The sequence below is a fragment of the Pan paniscus genome, chromosome 5, assembly GCF_029289425.2.
Source record: "Pan paniscus chromosome 5, NHGRI_mPanPan1-v2.0_pri, whole genome shotgun sequence".
Taxonomy (NCBI): Eukaryota; Metazoa; Chordata; class Mammalia; order Primates; family Hominidae; genus Pan; species Pan paniscus.
Genome location: NC_073254.2, coordinates 105,509,853 through 105,528,339, shown reverse-complemented (window position 1 = coordinate 105,528,339; position 18,487 = coordinate 105,509,853). Strand labels below are relative to the sequence as shown.

At 37.4% G+C, this 18,487-nt stretch overlaps 2 pseudogenes; both read left to right on the top strand.

Annotated features, from left to right (window-relative positions):
- The first annotated feature begins 11,567 nt into the window (after positions 1-11,567).
- LOC117980820 (translationally-controlled tumor protein-like) lies at positions 11,568-12,405 on the top strand (annotated as a pseudogene).
- A 171-nt stretch (positions 12,406-12,576) lies between these two features.
- LOC103782646 (deoxyuridine 5'-triphosphate nucleotidohydrolase, mitochondrial-like) lies at positions 12,577-14,366 on the top strand (annotated as a pseudogene).
- The last annotated feature ends 4,121 nt before the right edge of the window (positions 14,367-18,487 follow it).

Here is an 18,487-nt window from a genome sequence, read left to right as displayed (position 1 = left end):
CAATTAAACAGGGAGTCCAGAAATAAACCAACATAAATATAGTCAACTGATTCTTGACAAATGAGCAAAGGCAGTACAATGGAGAAAAGGTCGTCTTTTCAGCAAATGGTGCTAGAACATCCACATGCAAAATAAAAAATAAAAAAATAAAAACAATCTAGACACAGATCTTACAGATTTTATACCTTTCCCAACAATTAACTCAAAATTGATCGTTGACCTAACTATAAAAATAACACTATACAGCTCCTAGAAAATAATATAGGAGAATACGATCTTGAGTATAATGATGACATTTTAGATACAATGCCAAAGGCATGAAGCATTAAATAAAGGATTGGAAAACTGGGCTTCATTAAAGTTAAAACTACTGCTCTTCCAAGTACATTGTCAAGACAGTGAGTAGACAAGAAACAGACAGGGAGAAAATATTTCTGAATGATATATCTGATAAAGGACTATTACCCCAAATATACAAAGAGCTCTTGAAATTCAACAGTAAGAAAACAAACAACCTGATTAAAAAATGGGCAAAAGATCCAAGGTAATTTATAGATTCAATGCCATCCCCATCAAGCTACCAATGACTTTCTTCACAGAATTGGAAAAAACTACTTTAAAGTTCATGTGGAACCAAAAAAGAGCCCACATTGCCAAGTCAATCCTAAGCCAAAAGAACAAAGCTGGAGGCATCACGCTACCCGACTTCAAACTATACTACAAGGCTACAGTAACCAAAACAGCATGATACTGGTACCAAAACAGAGATATAGACCAATGGAACAGAACAGAGCCCTCAGAAATAATGCCGCATATCTACAACTATCTGATCTTTGACAAACCTGACAAAAACAAGCAATGGGGAAAGAATTCCCTATTTAATAAATGATGCTGGGAAAACTGGCTAGCCATATGTACAAAGCTGAAACTCGATCCCTTCCTTACATCTTATACAAAAATTAATTCAAGATGGATTAAAGACTTACATGTTAGACCTAAAACCATAAAAACCCTAGAAGAAAACCTAGGCAATACCATTCAGGACATAGGCATGGGCAAGGACTTCATGTCTAAAATAGCAAAAGCAACGGCAACAAAAGCCAGAATTGACAAATGGGATCTAATTAAACTAAAGAGCTACTGCAGAGCAAAAGAAACTACCATCACAGTGAACAGGCAATCTACAGAATGGGAGAAAGTTTTTGCAACCTACTCATCTGACAAAGGGCTAATATCCAGAATCTACAATGAACTCAAACAAATTTACAAGAAAAAAACAAACAACTCCATCAAAATGTGGGCAAAGGATATGAACAGACACTTCTCAAAAGAAGACATTTAGGCAGCCAAAAAACACATGAAAAAATGCTCATCATCACTGGTCATCAGAGAAATGCAAATCAAAACCATAATGAGATACCATCTCACACCACTTAGAATGGTGATCATTAAAAAGTCAGGAAACAACAGGTGCTGGAGAGGATGTGGAGAAATAGAAACACTTTTACACTGTTGGTGGGACTGTAAACTAGTTCAACCATTGTGGAAGTCAGTGTGGCAATTCCTCAGGGATCTAGAACTAGAAATACCATTTGACCCAGCCATCCCATTACTGGGTATATACCCAAAGGATTATAAATCATGCTGCTATAAAGACACATGCACACGCATGTTTATTGTGGCACTATTCACAATAGCAAAGACTTGGAACCAACCCAAATGTCCAACAATGGTAGACTGGATTAAGAAAATGTGGCACATATACACCATGGAATACTATGCAGCCATAAAAAATGATGAGCTCATGTCCTTTGTAGGGACAAGGATTAAACTGGAAACCATCATTCTCAGCAAACTATCGCAAGGACAAAAAACCAAACACTGCATGTTCTCACTCATAGGTGGGAATTGAACAATGAGAACACATGGACACAGGAAAGGGAACATCACACACTGGGACCTGTTTTGGGGTGGGCGCAGGGGGGAGGGATAGCATTAGGAGATATACCTAATGCTAAATGACTAGTTAATGGGTGCAGCACACCAACATGACACATGTATACATATGTAACAAACCTGCACATTGTGCACATGTACCCTAAAACTTAAAGTATAATAATAATAAAAACAAAAAAATGGGCAAAATATCTAACAGATACCTTACTAAAGAAGACATCCACGTTGCAAGTAAGCATATGAAAAGACACTCCCCATGACATGTCATCAGGGAAATGGAAATTAAAACAATGAGATACTGTTAATGGAAAGGGGTCCCAATCCAGACCCCAAGAGAGAGTTCTTGGATCTCGCACAAGAAAGAATTCAGGGCGAGTCCATAGAGTAAAGTGAAAGCAAGTTTATTAAGAAAGTAAAAGAAGAAAGAATGGCTACTTCATAGGCAGGGCAGCCAGGAGGGCTGCTGGTTGCCCATTTTTATGGATATTTCTTGATTATATGCTAAAGAAGGGGTGGATTATTCATGCCTCCCCTTTTTAGACTGTATAGGGTAACTTCCTGATGTTGCCATGGCATTTGTAAACTGTCATGGTGCTGGTGGGAGTGTAGTCGTGAGGATGATCAGAAGTCACTCTCATTGCCATCTTAGTTTTGGTGGGATTTGCCGGCTTCTTTACTGCACCTGTTTTATCAGAAAGGTTCTTATGACCTGTATCTCGTGCCAACCTCCTATCTCAGACTGTGACTTAGAATGCCTAACTGTCTGGGAATGCAGCCCAGCGGATCTTACCCTTATTTTACACAGCCCCTATTCACGATGGAGTTGCTCTGGTTCAAACGCCTCTGACAATACCTCTACACACCTTTTAGAATGGTCAAAATCCAGAACACTGACAACACCAAGTGCTGGTGAGGGTGTAGAGCAACAGGTACTCTCATTCATTACTGGTGGGAATAAAAAATGATATAGCCATTCTGGAAGACAGTCTGGCATTTCTTACAAAAATAAACATATCCTTACCATACAATCCAGCAACTGCTCACCTTGGTATTTACTCAAATATGTTAAAAACCTATGTCCACACAAAAACCTGTGGATGAACTGTTTAGAGCAGTTTTATTCATAATTGCCAAAACTTGGAAGCAAACTAGATGTCCTTTATTAGGTAAATGAATAAACTGTGGTCCATCCAGACAATAGTATATTGAAATATTATTTAGTGCTAAAAAGAAATGAGCTATCAAGAAATGAAAAGACATGGAAGAAACTTAAATGCATATTACTAATGAAAGAAGCTAATCTGAAAAGGCTACCTACTCTATGATATATATATGACATTTTGGAAAAGGCAAACTTGGAGACAGTAAAAGGATAAGTGGTTGCCAGAGGTTTGGAGCAAAGAAGGAATGAACATGTGGAGCACAGATGATTTTTAGGGCTGTGAAACTACTTGTATGATACTGTTACAGGAAATGAGGCCTGACCCAGATCCCAAAAGAGGGTTCTTGGATTTCACACAAGAAAGAATCCAAGGAGAGTCTGTAAAGTGAAAGCAAGTTTATTAGGAAAGTAAAGGAATAAAAGAATGGCTATTCCACAGACAGAGGAGTCCCGAGGGCTGCTATTTGCCTATTTTTATGGTTATTTCTTGATAATATGCTAAACAAAGGGTAGAATATTCTCCTTGTTTAAAAAATATAAAAGATTATTTTTTTTCATGTAATTATAAAAAACTGACAGGTAATACAACCAAAGGATCATTTTTTTTTTCAGAGCGAAACAAGAATGAGTTTTCTTTTTCTCTTAGAAAAAGTATAACTTCTACTTATAGTTTTTCTCTCTTTTATGGTTTTCTTTCTTAGTGGTAGAGAAGCACTCTCTATGATGTTCTCGTTTTCTGACAAAATTTTTTCAAAATGGAGTAATTCAGAGATCTGCTTCTGATAAGGGTATTGACTCTATGGCTATGGAAAAACTTCAGGATACCAGGAGTCTTCCTTATTAGGGCTTGTCCGTATAGGGAGCAATGAATGATAATGACCTGAGGAGGGTTTTTTTTTTCGTGAAAGTAAGAAAACAGGATATGTGACAAATCTCACATGTGCTCCATTTGCACAGAGTACAAAGTATTTCTTTCCAGGCAAAATTGTGTTTGGCATTGTTTTTCTTCTTTCTTTCTTAAAAAACATTTTCAACTTAAGGGGCACAAACATACAGTTAGATAGAAGTGGTACAGGACAGGGTTCCCAGTCCAGACCCCAAGAGAGACTTCTTGGATCTTGTGCAAGAAAGAATTGAGGGCAAGTCCGCGGTGCAAAGAGAAAGCAAGTTTATTAAGAAAGTAAAGGAATAAATGAATGGCTCCTCCATAGGCAGAGCAGCCCCAAGGGCTGCTGGTTACCCATTTTTATGGTTATTTTTTGATGATATACTAAACAGGAGTGGATTATTCATGCTTCCCCTTTTGAGTCCATATAGGATAACTTCCTGATGTTGCCACAGCATTTGTAAACTGTCATGGCGCTGGTGGGAGTGTAGCAGTGAGGACGACCAGAGGTCACTCTCATTGCCGTTTTGATTTTGGTGGATTTTGGCTTGCTCCTTTACTGCAACCTGTTTTATCAGCAAGGTCTTTAGGACTTGCATTTTGTGCTGACCTCCTATCTCATCCTGTGACTTAGAATGCCTTAACCGTCTGGGAATGCATCTCCCAGTAGTTTCAGCCTCATTTTACCCAGCTCCTATTAAAATGGAGTTGCTTTGGTTCAAATGCCTTGACAGAAGCTATAAGTTATGGTATTCCATAGTACAGTAGGGAAATTATAGTTAATAATTTATTGTATATTTAAAAAAAGCAAGAGGAGAAGATTTAAGTGTTCTCAACACAAGTACAATGTTTGAGGTAATGGATATTCCAATTACCCTGATTTGATCATTACACACTGTACACAAGTATCAAACTATGACATGTGCCCCCAAAATATGTATATATCAATAAAAAAGGAAATAAAATTTCAAAATATTGACAGCATTTGTAATTTCTAAAAAGGACTAAAAAATATAAGAATTATTTTTTGATGTCAACAGCAAGAACATAGTGAACAAAACAAGGAGTTGGCTATTTAAGGAGATGGCCTGCAATTTCAATCAGTTGTGTAGTAAAGGGGAACATCTACATTGCCAATTTTTCAATGATATGCTTCAAAATGTTAAAAAGAAATATCATTTCTTCAGAGAAGACACACACAAATGGAAGAATATCCCATGCTCATGGATAGGAAGAATCAATATCATTAAAATGGCCATACTGCCCAAAGCAATTTACAGATTCAATGCTATTCTTATCAAAGTACCAACTACATTCTTCACAGAACTAGAAAAAACTATTTTAAAATTCATATGGAACCAAAAAAAGGGCCCAGATAGACAAAGCAACCATAAGCAAAAATAACAAAGCTGGAGTCATCATGTTACTCAACTTCAAACTATATTACAAGGTTACAGTAACCAAAACAGGATGGTACTATTACAAAAACAGGCATATCAATCAATGGAACAGAATAGAGAGCCCAAAAATAAGGCCACACATCTGATATTCAACAAAGCTGACAAAAACAAGCAATGGGGAAAAGACCCCCTTTTCAATAAATGATGCTGGGATTACTGGCTACGCATATGCAGCAGATTGACATGGGACCCATTCCTTACACAATATATAAAAATCAACTCAAGATGGATTAAAGACTCAAATATAAAGCCTAAAACTATACAAACCCCAGAAGACAATGTAGGCAATACAATCCTGAACATAGGAACAGGCAAAGATTTCATGACAACGACACCAAAAGCAATTGAAACAAAAGTAAAAATTGACAAATGAGGTCTAATTAAACTTAAGAGCATCTGCACAGAAAAATAAAATATCAACAGAGTAAACAGGAACCTAGAGAATGAGAGAAAATATTTGCAAACTATGCATCTGACAAAGATCTAATATCCAGCATTTATAAGGAACTTAAACAAATTTACAAGTTAAAAACAAATAACCCTATTAAGAAGTGGCCAAGGGACATGAACAGACACTTTTCAAAAGAAGCCAACAAATATATGAATAAAAATTCAATATCACTGTTCATTAGAGAAATGAAAATCAAAACCACAATGAGATATCATCTCACACCAGTCAGAATGGCCATTATTAAAAAGTCAAAAACTAACAGATGCTGGCAAGGTTGTGGAGAAAATGAAACACTTATACACTGTTGGTGGGAGTGTAAATTAGTTCTAACATTGTGAAATGCAGTATGGTGATTCCTCAGAGAGCTAAAAGCAGAACTACCATTCGACCCAGCAATTCCATTACTGGGTATATATCCAGAGGAATATAAATCATTCTACCATAAAGACTCATGTAGGCAAATGTTCATTGCAGCACCATTCCCACTAGCAAAGACATGGAATCAAACTAAAAGTCCATCAATGACAGATTGGATGAAGAAAATGTGGTACATATACATCATGGAATACTATGCAGCCATAAAAAGAATGCAATCATGTCTTTTGTGGGAACATGGATGGAGCTTGAGGCCATATCCTTAGCAAACTAATGCAGGAACAGAAAGCCAAATACCGCATGTCCTCACTTATAAGTGGGAGATAAATGATGAACCCATGAACACAAAGAAGGGAACAACATACACTAGGGTCTACTTGAGGGTGGAAGGTGGGAGGAGGGAGATGATCAGGAAAGAGAATTAACAGGTGCTAGGCTTAATACCTGGGTGATAAAATAACATGTATAATACAACCCCATGACATGAGTTTACCTATATAGCAAACCTTCACATGTATCCCTGAACCTGAAAGTTAAAAAAAATCATTTCTTAAACGTATCACATAATTGGCAAAGAGCCATTTCTAGTCTTTTTCCCAATAGAAATAGGGGGATTTCAGAAACCTTACATCATTTTTCTGGTATGTTGTAGAAGAGGTTAGAGGCCAGAGAATCACAGTGTGCTTTGTTATCCCAAGGATATGTGGGCCGCACTGCCTAGCAAATTTAGAAGTCTTTGTAATAGACTCAACAGTTATTTAAAAAGAAATTTATAGGTTAGCCTGCCCTAAAGCTGTTGCAGAAAAATGAGGATTCCATTTGTTCTGGAAACAATTATCAGAAGTACAGAGCTCCAAAGATGAAGCTTTTTTTCTCATATTTCTATATTAATAATAATTAACAGTCCAATTCGCATTTTAAGCAAGCTACCTTTTATTCTGTAACACCCCCCTTTTTCCACCAGAAAACTAGAAATTTGAAAGAATATAACCACTTGTGGAAAAATCATAGCTATATATTTGTATCTACTACATTTTGAAGAAAAGGTAACTGCCCTGTGAGTTCTTCCTGCCCACTGCAAAAATAAAATAAATTCAGAGACCATGGCATTGCAATATAGTTTAACTGACATGAGGCCAGCCATCCCACATGGGAGACAGAGTTGTTACCCAAATCAATCTCCCAGAAAATTTGGAGGCTAGGGTTTTTCAAGGATAGTTTAGTGGGCCAGGGAGTCGGCTTCTGAGTGAGGCCACAGGACCAGCTGGCAGGAGTTGGTGGGTCCGAGTGGACACATAGGTCATCAGAAATGCAAACACCTGAAAAGACATCTCAAAAGGCCAATCTTAGGGTCTACAATAGTGATGTTATCTGCAAGAGTAATTGGGGGAGTTGCAAGTCTTGTGACCTCTGGGATAATGGCTGGTAATAGCAGAATTCAGGCCCCTCACACTCTAACCTGGTGGCCTTTCATTAGCTTTACAAAGGCAGTTTAGTTTTGGGGAAGGGCTGTTATCATCTAAACTATAAAGGTCTCCCAAAATTAGCTTGGTCTAAGCCCAAGAATGACCAAGAGCAGTTTGGAGGTTAAAGGCAAGATGGGGGTTAGTTAGATCAGATCTCTTTCACTGTCATAATTTTCTCACTGTTATAATTTTTGCAAAGGCAGTTTAAAAAAGTATACATGTAACACATACTCTTTTAAGCTATAGAAAATATGAGGAGAGGTAAGCCCTGTGGTCAACACCTTACTTTCATTGTTTTATTTAATTCTCACAGCAGCGTTTTCAAAGTTGAGGATGCACAGAGGAGAAAATCCTTTGCCTAGTTCAGCATATCCGGATCTGTCTGGCTCTCTAATCTCATTGGGTCAAACTTTAACACATTTTTATCTCTTTTGACTGGGAGGAAGCACGTATTAGAAACAGCACACTATCTGAGACCTTGGGCAAGAGTCTTGGTTCCTCTGTGGCATAATTCCTCATTCTATGTCAGAAGAGACAATATAATAATCTACTCTCCCAAACTTGCAAAACAGTTTCCAAAGAGATTGCTCTTTGGTGATACAATGATGGATTGGGCAGGCCTGGAAAAGATGCTTCATCGAACAACAGTGGGCAGGAGCTGGGTATGCAGATGCCCCTGTCCATAGAATGATGGACTGGAAAGTACTGGAAGTAGTGGTAGGTACTAATGGCATTCAAGGAACATTTTTGTGGGGAGCTGAGCAGCCTGTTCATTCCCATAAAAGGGAACCCAGCTGATATGTAAGGAAGACTGACATTACCATGCCTGAGTTTCCCCCTTCCCTTTGCAGAATAATTCACACGTATCTTTTTTTTTTTTAATACTTTAAGTTCTGGGTTACATGTGCAGAACGTGCAATTTTGTTACACAGGTATACACGTGCCCTTGTGGTTTGCTGCACCCATCAACCCATCACATACATTAGGTATTTCTCCTAATGTTATTCCTCCCCTAGTCCCCCACCCACTGACCAGCCCCAGCATGTGATGTTCCCCTCCCTGTGTCCATGTGTTCTCATTGTTCAACTCCTACTTATGAGTGAGAACATATGGTGTTTAGCTTTTTAATCTTGTGATAGTTTGCTGAGAATGATGGTTTCCAGCTTCAACCATGTCCCTGCAAAGGACATGAACTCATCTTTTTTTATGGCTGCATAGTATTCCATGGTGTATATGTGCCGCATTTTCTTAATCCAGTCTGTCACTGATGGACATTTGGGTTGGTTCCAAGTCTTTGCTATTGTGAATAGTGCTGCAATAAACATACGTGTGCATGAATTAACATATATCTTTAAGGGCAGCCAGCATCAATCATATCTTTTCCATGTGCCTGGCATTGTATAACTATTAAATCTCATTTAATTATCTCAACAATCCTATGAAGTAGAGTAAGTACTTTTTAAATCTCTATATTACGGAAGGTACAATCAAAGATTTGAGTGCATGTCTTGCTCAAGTTCACAGAACTGGTAGGTGAATAAATCACCTTGTTTTAATTATGAACCCATCTGTAGTACTTCCATAGGCTTCTGTGTATTTTTACAAAATTGTGGAGCTCTTGATTTCCCATAGCTGAGAGAAGCTAAAGGACAAGCTTTAAAATAGGTCAGCAACATAATCCCATTTTCATGAGAATTACTAATATAAGATTAACCTGATTTTATCGTCTCAGCCCTGTAACCTTCAACCTGTCCCAGACCATTGTGCCTGAGAATCTGGGCCTTCAAAAGAGACAGAAATGTTACTCAGCACTCAATGGTAACTCTATTTTTAAATAATAGCTTTATTGAAATGTAATTAAAATACTATAAAATTTACCTTTTTTAAGTGTACAATTCAGTTGTTTTTAATATATCCACAAAGATGTACAACTATCACCAAGTCAATTTTATAACATTTTTGTCACCCCCCTAAAGAAACCCCCATTAGTGGTCACTCTCCATTTCTCCCCATCTTCTCCAGACCTAGGAAATCACCAATCTATTTTCTGTCTTTATGAATTTCCCTATTCTGGAAATTGAATATAAGTAGATTCATACTATATGCAGTTCTTTGTGACTAACTCCTTTCACTTAGCATAATATTTTCATGGTTCATCCAGGTTATAGTGTGTATCAGTACTGCATTCCTTCTTATGGGTGTGTAATATTCCGTTGTATGAATATAAAACATTGTATTTATTCATCCATCAATTGATTGACATTTGGATTATTTTCACTTCTTGCCTGTTATGAATAATGCTGTTATGAAATTCTAGGAAAGGTTTCTGTGTGAACATATGTTTTCAATTCTCTCTAGGAGCGGAATGACTGATTTATGTAGAAACTCGATGTTTCTACATCTTAAGGAATTGCCAAATTGTTTTGCAAAGTACTAGTGGTTATGAAGTGATATCTCATTGGTTATAATTTGCATTTCTCTAACAGCTAATTATTTGGGCATCTTTTTATGTACTTATTAGCCATTTGTATATCTTGGAGAAATGGCTACTAAATCCTTTTTGTATTTCTAAAACTGAGTTATTTATGTTTTTGTTGTTGAGTTGTAAGAGTTGTTTATGTAGTCTGGATACAAACTCCTTATAAGATACATGATTTGCAAATATTTTCTCTCATTATGTGGATTGTCTTTTCACTTTCTTGGTAGGATCCCTTAAGCACAAAAGCTTTTAATATTATAAAAAGTGGTGTCATATCCAGGAAACCATTGCTTGGTCCTAAGACATAAATATTTACTCCTATATTTTCTTCTGAGAATTTCATCAACACTTGTTATTTTTCGTGTGTTTGATAATAGCCATTCTAATATGTATGAGATGATGCATCTTTGTGGTTTTAATTTGTATTTCTCTGATATTGAACATTTTTTCATATTCTTGTTGGCTGTTCATATATCTTCTTTTGAGAAATGTCTATTTAAATTCTTTGCCCGTTTTAAATAGGGTTATTTCTATTTTTTGCTATTGAGCTTGTTATTTTTTTAAATATGGGCATTTTGAGTAATAAATTTCCCTCTAAACACTGCCTTCAATGTATCCCATGAGCCATGGTGGTTTTTAATTTTTTTAATTTTCATTCATCTTAAAGTACTTTCTAATTTCCCTTGGGATTTCTTCTTTAATCCATTGGGTTTTTTTGTTTGTTTTTGTTTTTTTTTTTAGCAGTGTGTTGCTTAATTTCCACATATTTGTGAATTTCCTAAATTTTGTTCATTGGTTAATTTCTAATTTTATTCCATTGTAGTTGGAGGACATTCTTTATATGATGTAAATCCTTTTTAATTTATGGAGGCTGGTTTTGTGGCCCAACATGTCGTCTATCCTGAAGAATGTTCCATGTGCCCTTGGAAAGACTGTATATTCTGTTGTTGAGTGGAGTGTTATTTAGATGTCTGCTGGGTTTACTTAAAGTGTTGTTTAAGCCTTTTATTTTCTTCTTGATCTTCTGTCTCCTTGTTCAATCGATTATTAAAAGTGAGGTATTGAAGTTTCCGATTGTTGTTATTGAATTGACTATTTCTCTTTGCAATTCTGTCAGTTTCTACTTCGTGTATTTTTAGATTTTGTTGTTATATGTATACATGTTTATAATTGTTTTTCTTATTTCTGATGAATTTATTCTTTTATCATTATAAAATGTTCTTCTTCTTAAAGTCTACTTTGTCCGATATTAATATAGCAACTCCAGCTCTCTTTTGGTAACTTTATGCATTTTATTCCCTTCACCATCCTTCTATTTTCTTGCTTTGGTTCTTGAAATTTGTTTTTCTTTTCCGCTGCACCCCGCTCCCTTGGAGTGCTGCTCAGGCTGCACCCCGCTCGCTCCGAGCTCTGGGCTCCTGCTATGCTAATGCCGCCATCGTCTCCCTTCAGCCACCATCATGATTTATCTACTGGGACCTCATCAGCCATGATGAGATGTTCTCCCACATTTACAAAATCCGGGAGACTGCGGATGGGCTGTGCCTGGAGGTGGAGGGGAAATTGGTAAGTAGGACAGAGGGTAACATTGATGACTTGCTCATTGGTGGAAATGCCTCCGCTGAAGGCACTGAAAGCGAAGGTACCAAAAGCACAGTAATCACTGGTATCCTTACTGTCATGAACCATCACCTGCAGGAAACAAGCTTCACAAAAGAAGCCTACAAGAAGTATAATACACCAAAGATTACATGAAATCAACCAAAGGCAAACTTGAAGAACAGAGACCAGAAAGAGTAAAACCTTTTATGACAGGGGCTGCAGAACAAGTCAAACACATCCTTGCTAATTTCAAAAGCTACCACTTCTTTATTGGTGAAAACATGAATCCAGATGGCATGGTTGCTCCACAGGACTACCGTGAGGTTGGTGTAACCCATGTGGGATTTCCTTTAAGGATGGCTTAAAAATGGGAAAAAAATTAACAAATTTGGCAATGACTGGATCTATTACCTGTCATCATAACTGGCTTCTGCTTGTCAGCCACACAACACCAGGACTTAAGACAAATGGGACTGATGTCATCTTGAGCTCTTCATTTATTTTGACCATGATTTATTTGGAGTGGAGGCATTGTTTTTAAGAAAAATATGTCATGTAGGTTGTCTAAAAAAAAGAAAGAAACGTTTTTGAATCTAAAGTATTTGTTGACATTTTTGGCCAGTTCCCTGCCATCCTGTGCTCCCTAGTTCCCTGGGCTCTCTCCTTGCTTGCCTTCTTGCTCTGCCATAACCTGCTCTGAAGAAACACCCACCATTTCCCCCAGCAAATCAGCTGGCCTGTGGAGGAGGGTGACATGTAGCTGTGCCTTGCCCAGCTCTCTGAGCATGCCATGGCTCCAACCTGAGGGTCTGTGAGAAGTGCAGGCTACAACTTGTACAATGCCTATGATTAGACAATACCACCTATGGAGAAAGCACTCACGAAAATAGACATTCAGGTAGCTCTTCCTTCTCTGGGTGTTAGGAAGAGTAGTTCCATGGTCTGGCTTGGCTGCAAAACATTTTATTGATGTAGGAGCTGGTGTCATAGATGAAAATTATAGAGGAAATGTTGGTGTTGCACTATTTAATTTTGGCAAAGTTTGAAGTCAAAAACAGTGATCAAATTGCACAGTTCAGTGCTGAATGGATTTTTTAATCTAGAAATAGAAGTTCAAGCTTTGGATGACACTGAAAGGTGTTCAGGAGGTTTTGGTTCCACTAGAAATAATGAAAATTTACGCCAAGAATAGAAAATGAGAAATTATACATTTTTCTTAAAAATTGGCCAGGCGCAGTGGCTCATGCCTGTAATCCCAGCACTTTGGGAGGCCGAGGCAGGCAGATCATGAGGTCAAGAGTTGGAGACAAGCCTGACCAACATGCTGAAACCTCATCTCTACTAAAAACAAAAAAAATTAGCCAGGTGTGGTGGTGTGTGCCTGTAATTCCAGCTACTCAGAAGGCTGAGGCAGGAGAATCGCTTGAACCTGGGACGCGGGGGTTGCAGTGAGCAGAGACCGAGGCACTGCACTGCAGCCTGGGCAACAGAGGGAGACCCCGTCTCAAAAAAATAATAATAGTAAAATAAAATAAAGAATTTTTGCTTAAAAAAAGTATATATTTTGTAGACAACATGTGGTTGGAACATGTTTTTTAATCTATTTTCCAATCTCTGCCTTTTGATTGGAATTTTAATCCATTTACATTTAATGTCATAACTGATATGAAAATATTTATATCTGCCACTTTACAATTTGTGTTATATATTTCTCTTATGCCCTTTTTTGCTCCTCCAGCCCTTCATTATTGCCTTCTTTTCTGTTACATATATATTTTTTATTGTATCATTTTAGTTCCCCTTCTTTTTTTATTTCACTATATTTTTGACTTATTTTCTTAGTGAGTGCCCTGGAGATTATAATTAACAATTATAATGAGCACTTTGGATTAATACCAATTTAATGTCAATAATACACAAAAACTTTGCCACTATATGTTTGTTTTATCACCCCATTTTCCATTTTTGTGTTACCATTGTTACATAAATTACATCTTTATACATTATAGGCTCATCTAATTATTACTTTATGCAGTCATATTTTATTTTTATTTCATTTATTTATTTAATTTCCATTTTATTTTAGATTCAACAGGTACATATGCAGGTTTGTTACGAGGGTATATTGTATGATGCTGAGGCTTGGGCTTCCACTGATCCCAACACTCAGATAGTGATCCCAACTTCCAATAGGAAGTTTTTCACCCCTCTCCCTCTCTCTCCCTTATAGTAGTCCCCGGTGTTTATTGTTCCAAACTCTATGTCTAGATTTAGCTCCCACTTATGAGTGAGAACATGTGATATTTGGTTTTCTGCTCCTGCGTTAATTTGCTTAGTACGATGGCCTCCATCTGCATTCACGTTGCTGCAAAGAACATGATTTCATTCTTTTTTATGGCTACATGGTATTCCATAGTGTATATGCACAATACTTTCTTTGTCCAATCCACAGTTGGTGGGCACCTAGGTTGTTTTCCTGTTTTTGCTATTTTGAATAGTGCTGTAAGGAACATAGAAGTATATGTGACTTTTTGGTAGAACAATTTGGGTATATACACAGGAATGGGATTTCTAGGTCAAATGGTCACTGTTTTAGCTCTTTGAGAAATTCCCAGGGTGCTTTCCATAGTGGCTGAACTAATTTACATTCTCACCAACAGTGTATAAGTGTTCTCGTTTCTTCACAGCCTCACCAATGTCTGTTATTGTTTGAATTTTTAATAATAGCCATTCTGACTAGTGTGAGATGGTATCTTATTGTGGTTTTGATTTGCATTTCTCTGATGATTAGCAATGTTAAGGATTTTTTCATACGTTTGTTGGCCACTTTTATGTCTTTTTTGAGAAGTGTCTGTCCTTTGCTCACTTTTTAATGGGGTTATTTGTTTTTGTCCTGTTGATTTATTTAAGTTTCTTGTAGATTATGGATATTAGACCTTTGCTGGATACATAGTTTACAAATGTTTTCTCCCGTTCTGTAGGTTGTTTACTCTGTTTTGAGTTCCATTTGCTGTGCAGAAGCTCTTAGGTTTAATTTGTTCCCATCCACCAGTTTTTGTTTTTCTTGTAATTGCTTTTGAGGATTTGGTCATAAATTATTTGCCACAACTGATGTTGAGAAGGGCATTTCCTAGGTTTTCTTCTAGGACTTTTATAATTTGAGATCTAACATTTAATTATTTCATCCATCTTGAGTTAATTTTTGTGTATGGTGATAGGTATGGGCCTAGTTTTTCTGCATATGGTTAGCCAGTTTTCCCAGCACCATTGATTGACTAGAAGTCCTTTCCCCATTGCCTATTTTTGTGAACTTTGATGAATATCAGTTGGTTATAGGTTGATTATGATAAGTGAGTACCCTTTGATTCCTGTTTTTTTAATTAAAAAAAAAATTGGCTGGGCACTGTGGCTCAGGTGTGTAATCCTAGTGCTTTGGGAGGCTGAGGTAGGAGGAGTACTTGAACCCAGGAGTTTGAGACCAGCCTGGGTAACATAGTAACACTCTATGTCTAAAAAAGAAAAAAAAATATATTAACTGCCTGTGGTGGCACCTGCTTATAGTCCCAGCTACTCAGCTTCTCTTGAGTACTTCTCCTGAGTAGCTGGGACTACAAGGTCCCAGCTGAGATGGGAGGCTGCAGTGAGCTTTGATCCTGTCACTGCATTCCAGTGTGGACAACAGAGCAAGACCCTGTCCCCTCACCTCACCCTCAAAATAACTGATGTTTGATTTTTTAAGAAAATCGTTTATTGAAGTGATTAACTATTTTTCCTTTTTGACATTTTAACTTGATGTTTTGCTAATATTGAACAAACTTTGCATTCCCAGACTAAAGTGTCTTTAATCATGGGATTGTGGTATTTTAAAATATTGTTTGACTTTATTTTCCAATATTTTATTTAGGATTTTTGTATCAATATTTATGAGTGAACCTGGGATACAGTTTTCTGTTAAGTTTTAGAATCAGTGTTACATGGTTTTATACAAATAATTGGAAATCTTTCCACCTTTTTCCTCTGGAAAATTTAACAAACATTTAAATATTTATTCCTTGAAGGTTTGAAAGACTTCATCTGGAAAATGCTCTAATCCTTGTACTTTGGAGGATATTTAGTCTTAGGTAACTTGAAAAATATTTTCCAGGGTTATAAATTTCTGTAGATCGTCTGCTTACTCGAGTTGTTTTTTTTTTTAATTTGTATCCTTCTCAAAAGCTATAAAATTTTTTTTTCTGGATTTTCAAACTTATTAACAAGGAGTTTAAATTACCTCACTATTGGTAATCATTTTTACTTTCTCATTCTTAATTGTTCTTTTATTTTACAATTTTATCATAGTGATATCAAAGGATGTGATTTAAACTATTTGCTGTAGGATGTTCCTTTCTTTTTCTTTTCTTTTCTTCTTCTTTTCTTTTCTTTTCTTTTTTTTTTTTAGACAGAGTGTCCTCTGTTTCTCAGGCTGGAGTGCAGTGGTGCAATTTCAGGTCACTGCAACCTCCACTTCCCGGGCTCAAGGGATCCTCCCACCTCAGCCTCCCAGGTAGCTGGGACTATAGGCTTGCGCCACAACACCCAGCTAATTTTTTACATTTTTGGTAGAGCTGGGGTTTCGTCATGTTGCCCACGTGGGTCTTGAATTCCTGAGCTCAAGAGATCCACCCTCCTCAGCCTCCCAAGGTATTGAGATTACAAGCATGAGCCACCGCACCTGGCCCAGGATGCTCCTTTTTGACATTAAGTCAGCTGAATAGCTTGGGAAGCAGGCCATGTTCTTTCAAGTGTGTACCCTTTCTTAACCAATGCAGTCTAGAGGCTTGCTTGCAAATGTGATCCCAAGACCACCAGCACTGACCTGGCCAGGGAGCTTGTTAGAGATGTAGAATTTCAGGTCCCACCCCAGACTTAAAGTCACAACCTACATATTTAGCAAGATGTACTAGTGATCCATGTGTACATTAAAATTCTGGAGAATTTCATACTTTAAATCATAACATTTAATTCGATTGTGAATGTCTTCCACATCACATGTTATTTCTTAATGTTGCACTTTTAAAATAAATGAAATCCATCTTTCATTATAATCTAGCAAAAAGCAAGTTTTTAAAGTTAAGACACTGAATACCAGTGTAAAATTGCCACCACTTTTCTGAGGACCTAATTACAGCTGGGACTGGCTCCTAGCCACATTCTGATGTCATCCTTTCTTCCATATACCCTCCCTTCTACTGCTTGCTAACTTTTAGAATTAGGACCCGAGGATTTTGGCTCTGCAGACTAGGCAGACAAGGTCACACCCCCACTGAGCTGCAAAATCAAGGTAATAACAATGTTTTTGTCTGTATGTTTTTCTGTGATGCTCTGGTTTGAGCTCAAGCCATGAAGCAGTGATGCCAGCCCTTGTGCTGAACATCAATGGCAAGAAACAAGCAGTGCATTCTTTCTTCCTCGCAGCACAGCAACTCCAGGAAACCAGAGGAAAGGAGGGCAGGGAAAGACCAGCAAGCTGGTAGCCACAGAGGAGCTTGAAAGGTTAGGATTGGGCACAAGTCAAGCTAGTGTATGCATCTCAGGAATTAGGGCTTTGCGGAAGTAATTCATAAAAATATATTACATTCTCATCATGCCAGACCAATGACCTTTCTCAAGTAAATTGTCTTACATCTAAAAACATGGCAAGTATTCTGGATTTCCTGGCTGTTGCGTTTCATTTTTGTGCATAATAACTCTGGAACTATCTCTGGCAGAGGGGAATTTCCAAACAAGCCAGAAGTGGATAAACCATGGCAGCTCATTCTTGTAGGGCCTATCAAGTTACCCAGGAAGGCAACTTCATCATGTCCAGAATCAGGAGTAACTTCAGCAAACATGTAGCTCACTTAGCTCAGAAAAAAATGCTGATCCTTGGTCCAGCCAATACCCTGGATGAGACCGAATCCTCATATTGGTGAAGCTTGACACAAACAATCTACTCAATTGGCATGTGTATGAGAAATTGGCAATGCCTGTTCCACAAACATCTGCAAAATTTTGAGAGGAGGTTTTGACTAACTTAACTCCTTTAAGTTCTTACCAACTAGGTGTTTTTTAGGTTGCTTTACGATCAGACCTTCCTGGAATCAGGGGATTGCTTTTGGCTGGATTAGATCTCCTGTATCACACATGCCACTAAATGGACCCCCGAGATGACATTTCAGATCCTGGATCAGGCCCCATTGTATATAGCTCTCCTCTTCCTCTCTCCCCTTCTTCTGTTCCTTTCCTCTTTTGTCTTCCACCTCTCTCTCTATTTCATTACCCCCACAGACTTATGTTTGGGATCCCCAGAGCATTGCATCAGTTATCCAGTAGACATCTATTATGTATCAGACATAATGCTGGATCAACGTTATCTTGGATGGTCAGAAGAAAAAACTTTCTAAGGCAGGCGAAACTTGAACAATAATAAGCTAAGATAGTCTTATTGAAGTTTCTTGAAGCAAAACAAACAAATGTTGCTGAGGCCTGGACTAATTCCTCTGGGACTTATTGTTCCTCCTTCTTTTAAATTCTTTCTAGTCCAAAGTGAAATATTAGATTTGTAGAACAGATTTTGATTATATTTAGAATTTTCTCAATATAATAAATATAGAATAAATAGTTATGAACAT